Source organism: Loxodonta africana, chromosome 4 (assembly GCF_030014295.1).
Source record: "Loxodonta africana isolate mLoxAfr1 chromosome 4, mLoxAfr1.hap2, whole genome shotgun sequence".
Classification (NCBI taxonomy): Eukaryota; Metazoa; Chordata; class Mammalia; order Proboscidea; family Elephantidae; genus Loxodonta; species Loxodonta africana.
The window spans coordinates 116,282,933-116,299,944 of record NC_087345.1 but is presented as its reverse complement, the minus strand read 5'-3'; positions in this window follow the sequence as shown (position 1 = coordinate 116,299,944).

The following is a 17,012-nucleotide window of genomic DNA, read 5'->3' as shown; positions in this document are numbered from 1 at the left end:
CACCAGTGCCAACTAGGTGGCACTAATAATTAGAATTTTTAGAGTCTTATAAACTATTATCTTCACAGAGGCATTAATGTTAAGATTAGTTGGATTCATTAAATTCACACATAAGCTCCCAACTGAATTATTAATTTCCAGTCTTTTCCTGTTGTTAGAAGAGTGTTCTAATAATGTATCGTACATACCTTGGAATGCAAAGCTAGATTACTTACCAAATTTTTAATGAGCAGGGTTTTTAATGAGCTTGGGAACTTAATTCTCTATTAATTAGTGTTATGGATTGAATTGTATCCTTCAAAAAGATATGCTGAAGTTATATATATAAATGTATGTATATATAGAGAGAGAGATTTATTTTAAGGAATTGGCTCACATGATTGTGGGAGCTGGCCAGTCCAAAATCTGTAGGTCTGGCAACAGGCTAGAAACTCCAGCAGTCTTGTGTCCAAAATCAGTAAGCCAGGCAATTCCAGAAGGATGTCTACTTACTGTCTTGAGATAAACTCTCCCTCAGAAAACCTCAATTTTTATTCTTAAAGCCTTCAACTCATTGGGTAAAGCCCTCCTAAATTATGGAGGGTAATCTGCTTTGCTTAAGGTCAACTGATTTAAGTGTTAATCACATGTAAATACCTTCATAGCAGCATACAGACTAATGTTTGACCAAACTACTAGGCCCATGTTGTTGTTGTTGTTGTTGTTAGGTGCCATTGAGTTGATTCTGACTCATAGAGATCCTCCTATGTGTGAGAGTAGAACTATTTTCTTGGCTGTAATCTTTACCAGAAGAGATTGCCAGATCTTTATCCCACAGAGCTGCTGGGTTGGTTCAAACAAACCTCTCGGTTAGCAGCCAAGCATATAACCATTTGCACCACCAGGCCTTCTTAAAGAGAAAAAAAAAAATTTTTTTTTTTTTTTTGCCTTCTTAGACTAGCCAAATTGACACATAATATTGATGATCACAATAAAATTTACTGTTAAGTTTCTTAGGCTTAATAATGCTATTACAGATGTTTTAATCACATGTCTTCCAGAGATACATACAATATTAAATTTTTTTAGGAACTTTCTTCTGACAGGCATTTTATTTGCCCTGTGTCTTCCCAGTCCTTATATATTCACCTAATTTATTTTCACTCGTCTTTCACATTTCAAGTCAGATATCATTTCCTCAAGTAAAAAAAAAGAAAAAATCCGGTTACCATTGAGTTGATTCCAACTTATAGCAACCCCATGCATATCAGAGTAGAGCTGTGCTCTGTAGAGTTTTCAATAGCTGATTTTTCAGAAGTAAATTACCAGGCCTTTCTTCCAAGGTACCTCTGGGTGGACTTGAAACTCCATCCTTTAGGTTAGCGGCAGAGTTTGTAAACCTTTGTACTACCCAGGGAGGGACTCCTCTAGGTAAATCTTCCCTGAATCCCTAAGTTAGTTCAGGTTCTTCTGTTGTATATTCTTAAAAGTACCCTAAAGTTATCCCTTATAATGCTAAAATAATTGTAACTAAATAATTAACTGCATAATTAGTTGTTTAATGTCTATCTATTCTGGTAATACATAAGCGGGCACTATCTATTTCTGCCTTACCATTGTATCCCTGTGTGGCCCCTAACACAGCACATCATGCAAACAGACATCTCAGTATATTTTTATTGAATGAATAAAGTGCCATATCCCTGTACGAGAGTCTATAGTACATTCCCATGCCCAAGGGAATGCCAAGACTGGCGAGAAGACAATATTCCTTGATTCAAATCTTGCCTCTGTCATTTACTATCTGTGTGAGATTGAGAAAGTTACTTATCTCTTCTTCACCTCAGTTTCTTCCTCAACTGTAAAATAAAGGATTGTTGGAAGAATTGAGGTAATGCATTTAAGGTTTCTAGCACATAGAAACATCAACTGTTAGCTATTATTTATTCATTTATTCAACAAACATTTTTATGTGGCAGTAATTGTTCAAAGAACCAGGGATTTCGTGGTGAATTAGACAGATGATAAACCTGCCTTCAGGGAATATATTTTAGTAGAAGAGAAATTTCACTAAATGAGTAAATGAATACTATAACTGCAGACAAGTACATGTATAAAAAAAACATGTATAGAGAGTGATTATTGCTGAGTGTCGTAAAGTCGCTTCTGACTCGTAATGACCCTATGTGACAGAATAGGGATGTTATTTTAAATAGGGTAAACTGAAAATAACTCTCTGAGGAGGTGCTATTTGAAAAAGGGGAGTAGTGAGCAATGCAGAGAGGCTGGGAGAAGATGGATGTAAAGAAATCGGCTTCCCCAAAGTAACCCACTCTGACTGTGAATTGGTCTATTTTTCATAGTAGTTCTTTCACTTTTTTGCTTTGTAGATATTGAAGCTGTTATTATAAGCATACAGAAATAAATATGTGATACCTTCCTGATAAATTGACCATTTTAGCATTATGAAATGACCTGCTAGTAATATTTTTTGCCTTAAACAATGTTTCATTTATATTAATATAACTAGGTCAGCATTCTCTTGGTCTATATTTTTTTCTATCCTTTTTCTCAACTTTTATTTATATAAATTTTGTTTATATCTACCTCCACACCCCCATGTACGTTCCGTGAAGGCTGGGAGTTTTGCTGGTTTTGGTCACTCATGTTTCCCCTAGAACAGTGCCTATCTCATTGTGGACACTCAGAAAATATTTGTTGAATAAATGGATTTTTTGCATGATGACAGCATTATGTGTTAGTTGTTAGAGAACGTTAAAATCTAATTTAACTGGTGGTTCCTTAATGTCTTACTCAACAAACTTTGTAACCCCTTTCAAATGTATGCAGTCAGCACGCCTTTGGAAGAGTTCTTGCTAACTTTTGGCTCCAGGCTCCACCTTCCCCCATGTTAAGAAATGTTATGAGGCATTTCCTCGCTGCTAACCACAATGCAACTCTTACAGGGGTCTTAGGTATAGAATAGACCCTGTAATTTTTATATATTAGGAAACTGGGATATGGTAGTAATTGGCCTACAGTTGGTGAACACTTCCCTTCTTTCCTTCCTGTTGTAAACAACAAAATCTCATTTTACAATTCTGTTTCAGTGATCATATTTTCCACAACAAGTGCAAAAGTCATGAGACAAAAAAAAAAAAAAAACTCGATTGTGTCTGGAGAAAAGTAAGAAAAGGAAAGTGTGATAGATAGCACAATGCTGCTTTTGTTGTCCTTGTTCTTGTTGCTAGGAAATTATCCAGGCTTTATTTGCTGTTATCTTATTCCCAGAACAAACCATGCAACGTCTCACTTGTTGCCCTTGTTCCGCTAGGATAAAATGTCCCTTCTCTCCCAACCTACCCAAATTCTACCCAAATCTTAGTGCCTCCTTCAACATCAGTATTTACTGACAATTCTTTGTACATTATACAAGGTGTAGGATGTGGACGTTGACCTCCAGAATGTTGCAATTTTGGTGGATGGATAAAACATATACACATGAAAATATAACTATAGTAAATGACCGTATAGTAGATGTTCACTGAATGGTTTGAACAATAAGTACTAAAGGAGTTTAAAAATAATCTGGGAAGGAGCCTCACATAGATGGTAGAATTTGCATTACACGTATTTGGGTTAGCAAGATATAGATAGTGGGAATTCATTTGAGAAAAAAACCAAGAGCAAAAATGTTAAAGAAAGAATGCTCATGGCATAGTCTAGAAACAAGGACCAGGCTAACTTGGCTGGAGTTCAGGTTTGTGGAGGAAAATGGTAATTTGAAAGGAAAGTTATGCCTGAAGTGTTTATGACATGCCTGAAGTATTTATGACAGCAGTAATGTGAGAGGGAAGAATGCAGTAGATAAGGCTAAGGAGTACAAACATTATTGTATGGCAAAGGCAGCCATTTAAGGATTTTACAGCAGAAAGAAACATAATTAGAGTAATATTTTACTACAATAACTGTTTTATGAGGATTTAGGATAAATTAATCTGCTAAAAACCAAAACCAAAAAATCATTGCCAAAGGATATGAACATGCACTTCACTAAAGAAGATATTCGGGCAGCTAATAGATAAGTGAGAAAATTCTCTCGATCATTAGCCATTAGAGAAATGCAAATTAAAACTACAATGAGATTCCATCTCACACCAGCAAGGCTGGCATTAATCCAAAAAACACAAAATAATAAATGTTGGAGCGGCTGCAGAGAGATTGGAACTCTTATACACTGCTGGTGGGAATGTAAAATGGTACAACCACTTTGGAAATCTATCTGGCGTTTTCTTAAACAGTTAGAAATAGAACTACCATACAACCCAGAAATCCCACTCCTCGGAATATACCCTAGAGAAATAAGAGCCTTTACACGAACAGATATATGCACACCCATGTTTACTGCAGCACTGTTTACAATAGCAAAAAGCTGGAAGCAACCAAGGTGTCCATCAATGGATGAATGGGTAAATAAATTGTGGTATATTCACACAATGGTATACTACGCATAGATAAAGAACAGTGATGAATCTGTGAAACTTTCATAACATGGAGGAACCTGGAAGGCATTATGCTGAGTGAAATTAGTCACTTGCAAAAGGACAAATATTGTATAAGACCACTATTATAAGATCTTGAGAAATAGTATAAACTGAGAAGAACACATACTTTTGTGGTTGGGGGGGGAGGGAGGGTGGCAGAGGGTTATCTACTGATTAGATAGTAGATAAGAACTACTTTAGGTGAAGGGAAGGACAATACTCAATACATGGAAGGTCAGCTCAACTGGACTGGACCAAAAGCAAAGAAGTTTCCGGGATAAACTGAATGCTTCAAAGGTCAGTGGAGCAAGGGCAGGGGTTTGGGGACTATGGCTTAAGAGGACTTCTAAGTCAATTGGCAAAATAATTCTACTATGAAAACATTCTGCATCCCACTTTGAAATGTGGTGTCTGGGGTCTTAAATGCTAACAAGCAGCCATCTAAGATGCATTAATGAGTCTCAGCCCACCTGGATCAAAGGAGAATGAAGAACACCAAGGTCACACGATAACTATGAGCCCAAGAGACAGAAAGGGCCACATAAACCAGAGCCTTACATCATCCTGAGACCAGAAGAACTAGATGGTGCCCAGTCACAACCAGTGACTGCCCTGACAGGGAGCACAACAGAGAACCCCTGAGGGAGCAGGAGATCAGTGGGATGCAGACCCCAAATTCTCATAAAAAGACCATACTTAATGGTCTGACTGAGACTAGAGGAATCCCGGCGGTCATGGTCCCCAAACCTTCTGTTGGCCCAGGACAGGAACCATTCCCAAAGACAACTCATCAGACATGGAAGGGACTGGGCAATGGGTTGGAGAGAGATGCTGACGAAGAGTGAGCTACTTGTATGAGGTGGACACTTGAGACTGTGTTGGCATCTCCTGTCTGGAGGGGATTGATAGGAGGGTAGAGGGGGTTAGAAACTGGCAAAATTGTCATGAAAGGAGAGACTGGAAGGAGGGAGCAGGCTGATTCATTAGGGGGAGAGTAAGTGGGAGTATGGAGTAAGGTGTATATAAGCTTATATGCGACAGACTGACTTGATTTGTAAACTTTCACTTAAAGCACAATAAAAATTATTAAAAAAAAATCATTGCCATACTTCAGTTATGAGTTGTATTAACATGCGTATGGTAACAGTGTTAAGAGAGAGCTGAAAAGGAAATCATGATGGAAGAATTGATAAGAAGAACTGATGAACATTGGATATAGGGAAGAGAAGTGAAGAAAACATGCTTCTCTTTCAAAACAATAAAGGAGAAATTGTGACACTATCACTAGAAAAAATAAAGTCTGAGAGTCAGGAAAAATGAGTCCAGTTTTGTACATATTGAGTTCTATGAACTCTTCGCCAACTATTCCCAAGTATTTTGATATTTTCCTTCCTAAATTACTATGCTTACAGTAATAGCTAACATACTAATATGAATTATTTGATAGTTGTCTCACAAGTGTGTTAGTCTTGTCACCCCAGTTAGATTAAATATTCTTTAAGGCAGGTATTGTGCATTTCGCAGTACATAACCAAACTAGATATTCAATTTAGTTAACTTTTCTTGGTCTCAGTTTCCACATTCATTTATTCAGTCATTCAATACATTGTGAAAGATCTCAAAAGAACTAGGTACTTGGCGTAAGGAGAGGCTTCTGCCGGACATGTAGGCTGGACTCCATTTTTTTTCGTTGTTGTTTACTGCTCATTCTGAGTTGACTCTCAAAGGTCAGCTAGCCAGAATACCTCAGGAAGCCTGCAGGATTCCCTCCTCTCCCTTCATCTCATAGCATGCTCCCAGGAAGCGTATTCATTCAGGCTGGCCCCAGAAATATCCCTAGATTAACAAAATCTTAACTGACTCAGAGTTTATAATTAACAAAGCAATGCTTATGGGATCTTGGAATTATCTGGTGCCTGTTAAAGCATGATTTTATAAATAGCAACCAATCAGAATTTTTTTCTTGTAAGTTCCTGTATTTTCTGTACTTAAGCTCTGTGGAAAATTTCTTTTGCAGGAGTCCTTTTGTGAATACTCACGAAGTGCTGCCCTGTCTGGATCACTCTGTTCCTTCAATAAAGCTCTTTGCTTTAATTTTAACTGAAGCTCCAGTTTGCTCTTTGACAATATATTAAGCACCTACCAAATTCTTCGTGCTCTTTTAAGTGCTGCCAGTACAGCACTAGATAAAGCAAAGTCCCAGCCCCCATGGAGCTTAAAGTCTAATGAGGGGAGTCTGAAAATAAAACGTAGTATGTCAGATAAGTGTTATGGAAAAATATTATGCAGGGTTAGGGGAATCAAGTATGGGGTGAGAGGAGGGCAGTGGAGTGCCTTGTCTATTTTATGTAGGGAAGTGAGCCATGCAGGTATCTGCAAGAGTGTTGCAGGCAAAAGGAAGAGCGAATACAACGGCCCCAAGGCAGGAAAGCTGAGACCAGCATGTATATGGTGACTTGAGCATGGGGCAGAGTGCTGTTCTAGGGTAAAAACATCACAAAGTTTAGTCAAGCAAAAATAAAGTTTTATTCATCATATATTCAAAAAGGCAAAGCAGGAAAAGAACAAGCCTGCTGCCAGACCCAGTCCGCCTAAGTCCAAGAAATATTACAGAATAAGCAAAAGTGGAAAAACAGACCAGCATGCCGCCACAGCCATGTCTGCCTGAATCCAAAGAATAGTACAGAATAGTTGAGAGTGGGAAAACAGACAAGCATGCTGCTAGAGCCCTGTCTGCCTTAATCAAAGGAATGTTACAGAATCATCAGCATGTATCAACATTACAAATGGGCAAAACCATTGAAAGCTTCACCTTTTCACAGATTGACTAGAAACTGTGATCCTACATTTTGAATTGTCTTTCTTAATAATCATTGATACAGGTTTCAGTAACATTGGTCAAGAGGGTCTTCATCGGTCCAAGAAATCTTACTATTTACTAAATGCTAATAAAAAAAGTTGAGTGGAAAGTAGGTGGGGCTTTTGTGTTGTGTTTATGACTTGTTTATGTGAAAGTTTCCCTAAAAGATGTTTTCCAAGATTATACTAGCTATTGTCTTTATACCTCAGGGCCCAGTTGATGTATCCTTCTGAGTCCAACTCCAACTGGGTCACATTCTAGGACCGGAAATAATGATTCCAATATTATCTGCTACATCATTCCTTCCTTTTGATGAGAGATTGGAGATACTACATCAATGATCAATATCTAGACTTAGTCGAGCTCCTAGATGGGGATCATGCCAGGCTTTTTTAAGCTCATGGTACTGGATTTCTACCAGTTCCCATCTGGTTCTTCACCAGAATCTTAAGGAAGAGTGCTGTTCTCATTGGTCACATTGCCGAAGTGAGCAGACTCAATGTACACCAACATTTTAGCCCAAGGCCTTCGTTTGCCTTTTAGGTGTGTAAGACAATAGAAGATAAATTTTATTATATCTAATACTGTGAGGTTGCAGACTAAGAATATTACTATTCCTTGCAGTAATGATCTAACCCATGTACTTATTCTTGATTGTAACCAACCAAATAAATCTGGTGTTTGTATGCAGTCAGCATGCAGCAGTTAGCACCAAGTAGCTTGCTGTCCAATTCTATGTGTATCTTATCTACAGCAAAGACTACACCTTCTTGGGCTAATAAAAAATCTAAGGGTATTCTGTTATCTCACGTCGCCTTGGCTAAATGAGGCCAGAGATCACTGTTGTGCTTCCGCCTGACTAGCAACTTCATCTGCTGTTTGTCGCATAGTGACTAACAAATTCTTAGGGATTTCTCCAATTTAGCTATACCATAAGTAGGAATTAAAGCTACCCATCCTACCCTGAGTGTTGGACCAATGGGTTTTCTTCTGACTCTCATTTTATAATGCATGACAACTTAACATTACCTTTTCCAATATTTACTAGCGTTATAACTATGAATATCTGAAAGGTAATCCTAAAGTTCCCAAAGTGCCTCACCGATGCACTCACCAGGAATCTAAACAAGAGATTGCCCACATAAATTCACTACCAGTTAGAAAGGGATCATCTGAACTACTATAGTTGTTTCCACCACACAGAAACATAAGGAGCACACAAAGTTTGCCTAGAGAAGAGAGAAGGTATAGAAAACATTACATGTGACAACCAAGTTTCCATTAAAGAATCCATGATTAGCAAGATAATACAGGATGGACTTCTTCTGTTGAAGTTATTCAGTTAATTTGTTTAAAACATAATAAGTGTTCTTCCCGAGTACAAGCTGCCATTCTTGTTACATGTTAAGAGTCATGGGTCACATTCTCAGAGGCAGAAATAGAGTCTAAGACAAAATGGAATCTGAGCTATGAGGCTGATCTCTGAGAACCTGGTTTCTTTAAGATAGCATTTTCTGCATAGCAAGGAGGTAACAGCTTGATTACAAATATTAGACAGGCATTTTTATTTCATACAATATTGTCTTGAAGACTGTCTTCGTTATCTAGTGCTGCTATAACAGAAATGCCACAACTGGGTGGCTTTAACAAAGAGAAACTTACTTTCTCACAGTCTGGCAGGCTGGAAGTCCAAATTCAGGGCATCAGCTCCAGGGGAAGGCTTTCTCTGTCTGTCAGCTCTGGAGTAACAACCTTTTCATCAATCTTCCCCTGGACTAGAAGCTTCTCCGCGCAGGAAGCCCAGGTCCAAAGGACGTGCTCCCCTCCCAGTGCTGCTTTCTTGGTGGTATGAGATTTCCCCTGTCTCTCTGCTTGCTTCTCTCTTTTCTATCGCAAAAGAAATTGGATCAAGACACAATCCAATCTTGTAGTTTGAGTCCTGCTTCATTAATATAACTTCCACCTATCCCCCCTCATTAACATCATAGAGGTAGGATTTACAACACATAGGAAAATCACACCATGACAAAATGGTGGTGGACAATCACATAATACTTGGAATCATGGCCTAGCCAAACTGATACACATATTTTCGGGGACACAATTCAGTCCATGGCAAAGGCTGATTAAACTAATTACTGATCTACCTTAAACATAGCTCCCAGTCTGATCTTTGGAGTCAGTTTCACAAAACAGACTGAACTCTCCAAAAAAAAGCACAAAGCCCACAGCAAAACGATCTTACTAGCTTAGCTGGACCTTTGACTCAAAAGTGGCTTCAGGAACCAGTTTTTTTTTTTTTTTTTTTTTAAAGCTTGAGGCTCAAAAGGACACCCAAAGGCAATGGCCTGTGTGGGTTACCCTAACCTCCATGAAAGCCAGAAATCTGGATTCCAGGAGAAGTACAACTATTTTATCATTCCCTCCTTTGGATCATGATCTTGCTACAGAATCTTTGATCAAAAACATTCAATATTGGTAGCTGGGCACCATCTGGTTTTTAAGATCCCAGGCACTACACGGCAAACTAGGAGACAATAGAAACACCGACAGTTCTATTAGACCAATTGTCTGAAATAACCAATGAAACCATGACCCTAAGGTCTTTGAACCAAGGAAACAAATCTCATGAGGTGCTTGTTATACATAAGCAACATCCATAACTGCTTTTTACATGCCTCAACAGCAACTACATTCTGCAAAACCTCAGATTGCATATTCATATAAATACAGCAAAATTTATTAAGGCATAAACTGTTCCATGAGAGACTAACAGGAAATCTAATGCTATTCTATTTTGTAAAATCATACCACAAACTTCAGACACTTAACTGGTTATGATAGTTACAACTTTGCTAAGTTTACCAACAGGAACTTTAATTTGTAAGTTAAAATATCTAAACCAATTAGTTAGATAATTTAGGAGAAAGGAAAATGATTTCCAGAAAGTAGGACCTTAAAACATCAGCAATATTCCCACATAAAACTCATAATAATCCTTTACTCAGTCTTATGTAGTTAATTGCTATTCCACATAATTCTGGATCAGCTGCAGTCTGTGACCCCATCAGCTTTTACATAAAAGCTCTGGAAATCTTGACTCACTCTAGTCACAGTCGTTTTCATAAGTCTGATATAGTCCATCTTTTTGTTGAGATATTTTGGTCAAACGTTTTCAGCAAATCAGCAAAGTAAAAACTTATCTGCAGACAACAAAACCTAATAAGTCCATGATTAATTTATAAAAATAATACTCTTAATAGTGAAGGACCTGATAGAAATTAATTACAAGCATAATGTAAAGGTCAAATAAAATCAGTTAAAAAAATACTTTAGACAAAAAATATTTCTAAATATAATGATTAACCTTATTTTCAGAGAGCTTCAGATATAATTTTTTTTCTCAGATATAATACATAATAATCCTGAGACGACATATAGTCAGGATAGACCAAGTATATACCAAGATTATCAAATATCTGAATAGTGATAAAGAAGCTTCATAAGTAAATGATGCAAATTCCCCAGACAAAGCTTTGACTTTGATGATTGTAGATTTAAAAAATAATAAAGTTGTGACCAAGTTAGCAGTTACTTTAAGACAAAATTATCCTTTTTCCTTAAACACATTCCATAATATCTAGCTTAAGTTAATTAGAAAGGTTTTGCTTTTAAGAATCTTAGTGTACTTTCCCAATAGACCAATTTATATCAAAGTTTCTCCAAGTAGCTACTAAAAATTCTAAATCACAAGACACAGTTTCTCCTGGGTGAGGGAAAAATTAAGGTTCTAAGATAGCCTTACAAAACTGACAACTGTCAACCATAGCCTCCAACTTGATACAAGACAAAGACTAAGACACGATGCTCTAGACCAGAAGCAAATTCTCAAAATAAAAGGAGACGGAAAGACCACATAAACTCACAGAACAATACCACACAAAACAAGGTTACGGGGAGCCTGGTTTAATAAAGTATATACAGCAATTTTTCATAAGATCAACTCAACAGAAAAAAACAGGCTCTAGGTAAAACTTATTAACTTGCCAGAGCCTCAGAGGAGGGAATATTAGAACTTTTGACAGAACCTGAGCATTATGCAAAAGTTCCTGAAAAAAGGGAAGGAAGGACAACACAAAAGGAAGCTCATTTTCCCAAAGTGGTCACTGAAATTCCAAATTACTTTTTGTATATTCAGTTTACAGTATTTTAAAATGTGAACCCAAATCAGTGTCTCGCTAGCAGGGGGGGAAATCCAGGCTCATTTATCAAATATGTTAAGCTCTAAGGCTCAAGTTTTTTCTTTCCTTCTTTTTGAATTTAATTCATTCTGCTGGCTAGAGACCTAGTCTCTTATTTCAGACTTTAATTCTACTAGTTCCTCCAATTGGAAAGTACTTAAAGTAGCTACTGATGATTTTAATTTTAATTTTATGATTCTTTATTGAGAAACTATATCATAAAATAGGAACGGAGCTATCATCTCTCCCTGCAAATCTGGCAGAACAGGCCAGGAACTGCCACCTCCTCCTGCCAATTTGGAAAAACACAGCGCTATTTTCCAGATATTTCTCTGAGTCACAAAAAGAAACCTAACAAAGAACACCGTGGAGTTTGGCCAGTGTATCGCTTAGACCAGTGTGTATGTGTGCCACACGAGATTTGGCTTGTGGGTGGCAGGCAGCCTAGTCTGTTGCACGATCACCTTATCCTGTCACAGGAGTCTTTAACGCTCATGATGAGCTCTGGTGACCACCCTAATGACTTTTACTTGTTGACCCATGTCCAAATTTTGTGGCTTATAGTGACTCAGAGCTCTTTGAAAATAAAATTACCTCTTTAATGTTTCAAACACCCAAATCTGGACCTAAACTGAAGTTCACCAAAAAAGTTACTAAGTATCATTCTTAGCCAAATGATCAAGCAAAAATCTAAGCAAGATTCTCCTAAATCAAACAACTGATTTTCAAAACAAATATGCCAACCAAAACTTAGGAAAATCTGAAAAAAAGAGTAAGCAAAGGCTCCTTTTCCAAGAGCACTTAGCACATTGGTGTCAAAGGGGTGTGGAGTGTGAATTCTTAGGTCCCGAAGATAGGACATTTCTTTATTAACTTCTGCTCTGCAGTCCAGTTCTCCTCAAATTCAATGGGATTCATAGCTTCAGAAATCCTGCTGACTATGCCATTAACTGATTTAGGGTAAAAACATCACGAAGTTTAGTAAAGCAAAAAGAAAGTTTTGTTTGGCATACATTCTAAGAGGCAAAGCAGGAAAAGAACAAGCATGCCGCCAGAGCAAGTCTGCTCAACCCCGAGGAATATTACAGAATAAGCAAAAGTGGAAAAACTGACAAGCATGATGCTAGAGCGATGTCTGTCTGAGTCCAAAGAATGTTGCAGATTTATCAGTATACATTAACATTACAAATGGGCAAAACCATTGAAAGCTACATCTTTTCACAGATTGGCTAGAAACTGTGATCATACGTTTTGAAATGTCTTTCTTAACAATCATTTGTACAGGTTTAAGTAACAACGGTCAGGAGGATCTTCATTGGCCCAACAAATCTTACTATTTACTAAATGCTAATAAAAAAAGATAGGAGTGGAAAGTAGGTGGGGCTTTTGTGCTGTGTTTACGACTTGTTTATGTGGAAGTTTCCCTAAAAGATGTTTTCCAAGATTATACTAGCTATTGTCTTTATACTTCAGGGCCCAGTTGATGTGTCCTTGTGATTCCTTGTGAGTCCAACTCCAGCTAGGTCACATTCTAAGACATAGAATAATGGTTCCAATATTATCTCATAAATCAGTGGATAACATGAGATCAGAGATTTAGCAAGTTCTGGATCACATTGACCCTTGTAGGAATAGTAAGAAATGCCTTTATTTGGAAATAATGTCAAACTTACAGAAAAATTGTGGGAATAAAACTAACACATGGTACATCTAAATACTTTTTACCTAGCTCACTTCTTGTTAATATTTTGTGAATAATTTACTTTACCATTTTCTCTCTATCTACCAAGAAACTGTTTTAATTCTCCTGGAATCCATATTTCTAAGTCCATGAAGTTGGGGTGACCCACACAGCCCATTTGCCCTTAGGTGTCTTTTTGAAATCAAATGCTTTAACCTGCATAGTTTCTGCTGAGTAATCAGAGTTTAGTCTAATTTTTTCCCCTTTGAAAGTGACTTTTTGTTTTTCTTGAGCTGCTCTCAAGATCCTTACTTTGTCTTTGGTTTTGGCAAGTGTGATTATGATATATCCTGGTGACTTTCTTTTTGGAGACTATGCTATACAGGGTTTATTGAGCTTCTTGGAGTATCAGCTTTTCATCTTTCATGATTTGGGGAAGTTTTCTGCTAGTATGTCTTAGTTATCTAGTGCTCCCACTTCTATCTAGTGCTACTGTAACAGAAATACCACACGTGGATGGCTTTTACAAACAGAAATTTATTTCTTGACAGTAAAGTAGGCTAAAATTCAAAATTCAGGGCCTCAGCTCCAGGGGAAGTCTTTCTCTTTCTGTCAGCCTTCTCATCAATCTTCCCCCGGACTAGGAGCTCCTCTGCATAGGAACCTTGTGCCTGAAGGACGCACTCTGCTCCCGGCATTGCTTTCTTGGTGGTGGTATGAGTCCACCCCTCCCCCATCTCTGCTCACTTCCCTTTCCTTTTTATCTCTTGAGATGTAAAAGGTGGTGCAGGCCACACCCCATGGAAACTCCGTTTACATTGGATCAGGGGTGCGACCTGGGTGAGGATGTTAACAATCCTGCCCTAATCCTCTTTAACATAAAATTACAATCACAAAATGGAGAACAACCACACAATTCTGGGAATCACAGCTTAAGCAAGTTGACAGATATTTTTGGGATACACCATTTAATCCATGATGCAATAAATCTTCAGCAGTATTCTCTGTGTTTTCCATTTTCTCCCTCTTTTCTGGAACTCTGATCATGTGCACATTTTTGCTGTTGATTGTGTCCCACGTAATTCTTAGGTTTCCTTCATTCTTTTCTCTAATTTTTCCTCAAATAAATTGGCATCCATGGATTTGTGTTCAGTCTTGCTGATTCTGTCTTCTGTTGCTTCATATTTGCTCCTCACACCTTCTGTTGAGTTGTCCATTTCTGAAATTTTGCTGTTTATCGTTTGGATTTCTAGTTGCTGTTTTTGTATGTTTTCCAATTGTTTATTTATTTTGGTGTTTTGTTCTTGAATTATTTTCATGAATTCTTCTATTGCTTTGCTAGTGTTTTCCTTGAATTTGTCTATTTTTTCCTTGGTTTTGTCTGTTTTCCTTCATGTCTTTCCTAATCTCTTGGAGAGCCCTAAATATTAGTCTTTTGATCTTCGTATCAGGTAGTTCTAATGTCTTTTCTTCTACTGGAAGGTTATCTGATTCTTTATTTTGGTAACTTGCTGAATACATCTTGTCCTGCTTTTTTATATGTTTTGATATTGTCTGCTGTCTCTGAGACATTAAAGTATTATTTTCTTTGTTTATTCATTGTATGTTCATTTGTTTCATCCTGCTTTTTTGTTTTGTTTTAATATGTCAGGGTGGGAGGGCTGGTTGTGGTTTGCTGCTTACTTGTCTTTGGGCACGATAGCTCTAAGCACCTTATCAGGGAGGGCAAGGCCACAGCAGGCAGGGCAAGCCTGCTTCACTGTATACTGGTTTGGCAACGTGGCTGAAGGCAGACTGGGCGGGTGCTCTCTGACTCCTAATGTTTGTTCAGCTTTGCGGGAGAATTCACAGTCCCTCACCAGATGGGCAGGGGTGTTGAACAGGGAGTGGTATGGTTTTGCTTCCCACCATTCAGGAGCTGGTCCAGTGGCAGGTGGTGAGGGGCAGTGCGAGTGCAGGGTGGCGAGAGGCCTGAGCTCTGGGGGCACTCTAGCTGCAGTGGGTCTGCGGAAGCCAGTGGGAAGCAGGGGAGGTGGCATACAGGGTTAGGTGGGAGGGAGAAAGAAAAGAGAGAGAAAGGAAAAAAAAAAACTGCATGGTGGGAGGGGACAGGATGGGCCCGAGAGGGGACTCGTATTGTGGACCCCAGCTGTGGGGGCTGCTGCAATGCGTGGGTTCTTGCTTCTACTCACCAGAAGGATGAGGTGTAAGAAAGCATGTTTCTCTGCTTACCAGGTGCTCTGTCTCCTGTGGGAGTTCCGAAATGTTGCCTTCCCATACTTCCTGTCTAGAGTCATTGCTAGCTGTGGTTCCAGATAAAGATGCTGTGCCATTTTAGTTGGCAGGGGACCTCCACTCCATATCTCTCCTTGCTCTGTTTTCTGTCAGTTTCTTCTTCCATTCGGTGTTTGATCTAGTTCTTTATCCCTTCATTTCGTGCTCAGGTTTCCAGGATTGATGATTGTATCTGTTTTACTTTGTTTTTTCAGGTCTTTGCTGCATGTGGACAGCATGGTGCGTCTGTCTAGGGCACCATGTTGGCTCCACCTCATTCTCCCCTTCTTTAAATAGATTTTCATTTTGGGCTTGTTTGATATTTCCTTATGATAAGATCCAGTTTATGCATTTCTGGCTAGAGTACCACAAAAGAGAGGTTGTGTTTTTCTTAGACCATCACATCTAAAGGCACAAAATGTACACTGCCTCTTATTGGTGATGTTGATTTTGATCGCTGGGTCAAGGTGTAGGGTGTTTTTTCCATTATATATTTACTATAGACCAACAGGCAGTTGTTCAAACAGAACAAGGGGATACTGCCTAGATTAAAATCAGGAAAGGTATGCATCAGGGTTGTATCCTTTCACCGTACTTATTCAATTTGTATGTTGAGCATACAAAGCTGGGCTATACGAAGAAGAACGTGGCATCAGGATTGGAGGAAGACTCATTAACAACCTGCGATATGCAGATGACACAACCTTGTTTGGTGAAAGCAAAGAGGACTTGAAACACTTCCTGATGAAAATCAAAGACTATATAGCCTTCAGTAGAGATTACACCTCAACATAAACAAAACAAAAATCCTCACAACTGGACCAATAAGCAATGTCATGATAAATGGAGAAAAGGTTGAAGTCATCAAGGAATTCATTTTACTTGGATCCACAATCAACACCTATGGAAGCAGCAGTCAAGAAATCAAACAACATATAGTATTGGGCAAATCTGCTGCAAAAGACCTCTTTAAAGTGTTGAAAAGCAAAGATGTGACCTTGAGGACTAAAGTGCACCTGACCCAAGCCATGGTATTTTCAATCACTTCATATGCATGTGAAAGCTGGGCAATGAATAAGGAAGACCAAAAAAGAATTGATGCCTTTGAATTATGGTGTTGGTGAAGAATATTGAATATACCATGGGCTCCCAGAAGAACGAACAATTCTATCTTGGAAGAAGTACAGCCAGAGTGTTCCTTGAAAGCAAGGCTGCTGAGACTTTGTCCCATGTCTTTTGGACATGTTATCAGGACGGACTAGTCCCTGGAGAAGGACATCATGCTTAATAAGGTAGAGGGTCAGTGAAACAAGAGAGATCCTTGATGAGATGAACTGACACAGTGACTGCACCAGTGGCCTCAAACATAGCAAGGATTGTGAGGATGGTGCAGAACCAGGCAGTGTTTTGTTCTGTTGTAAATAGGGTCACTA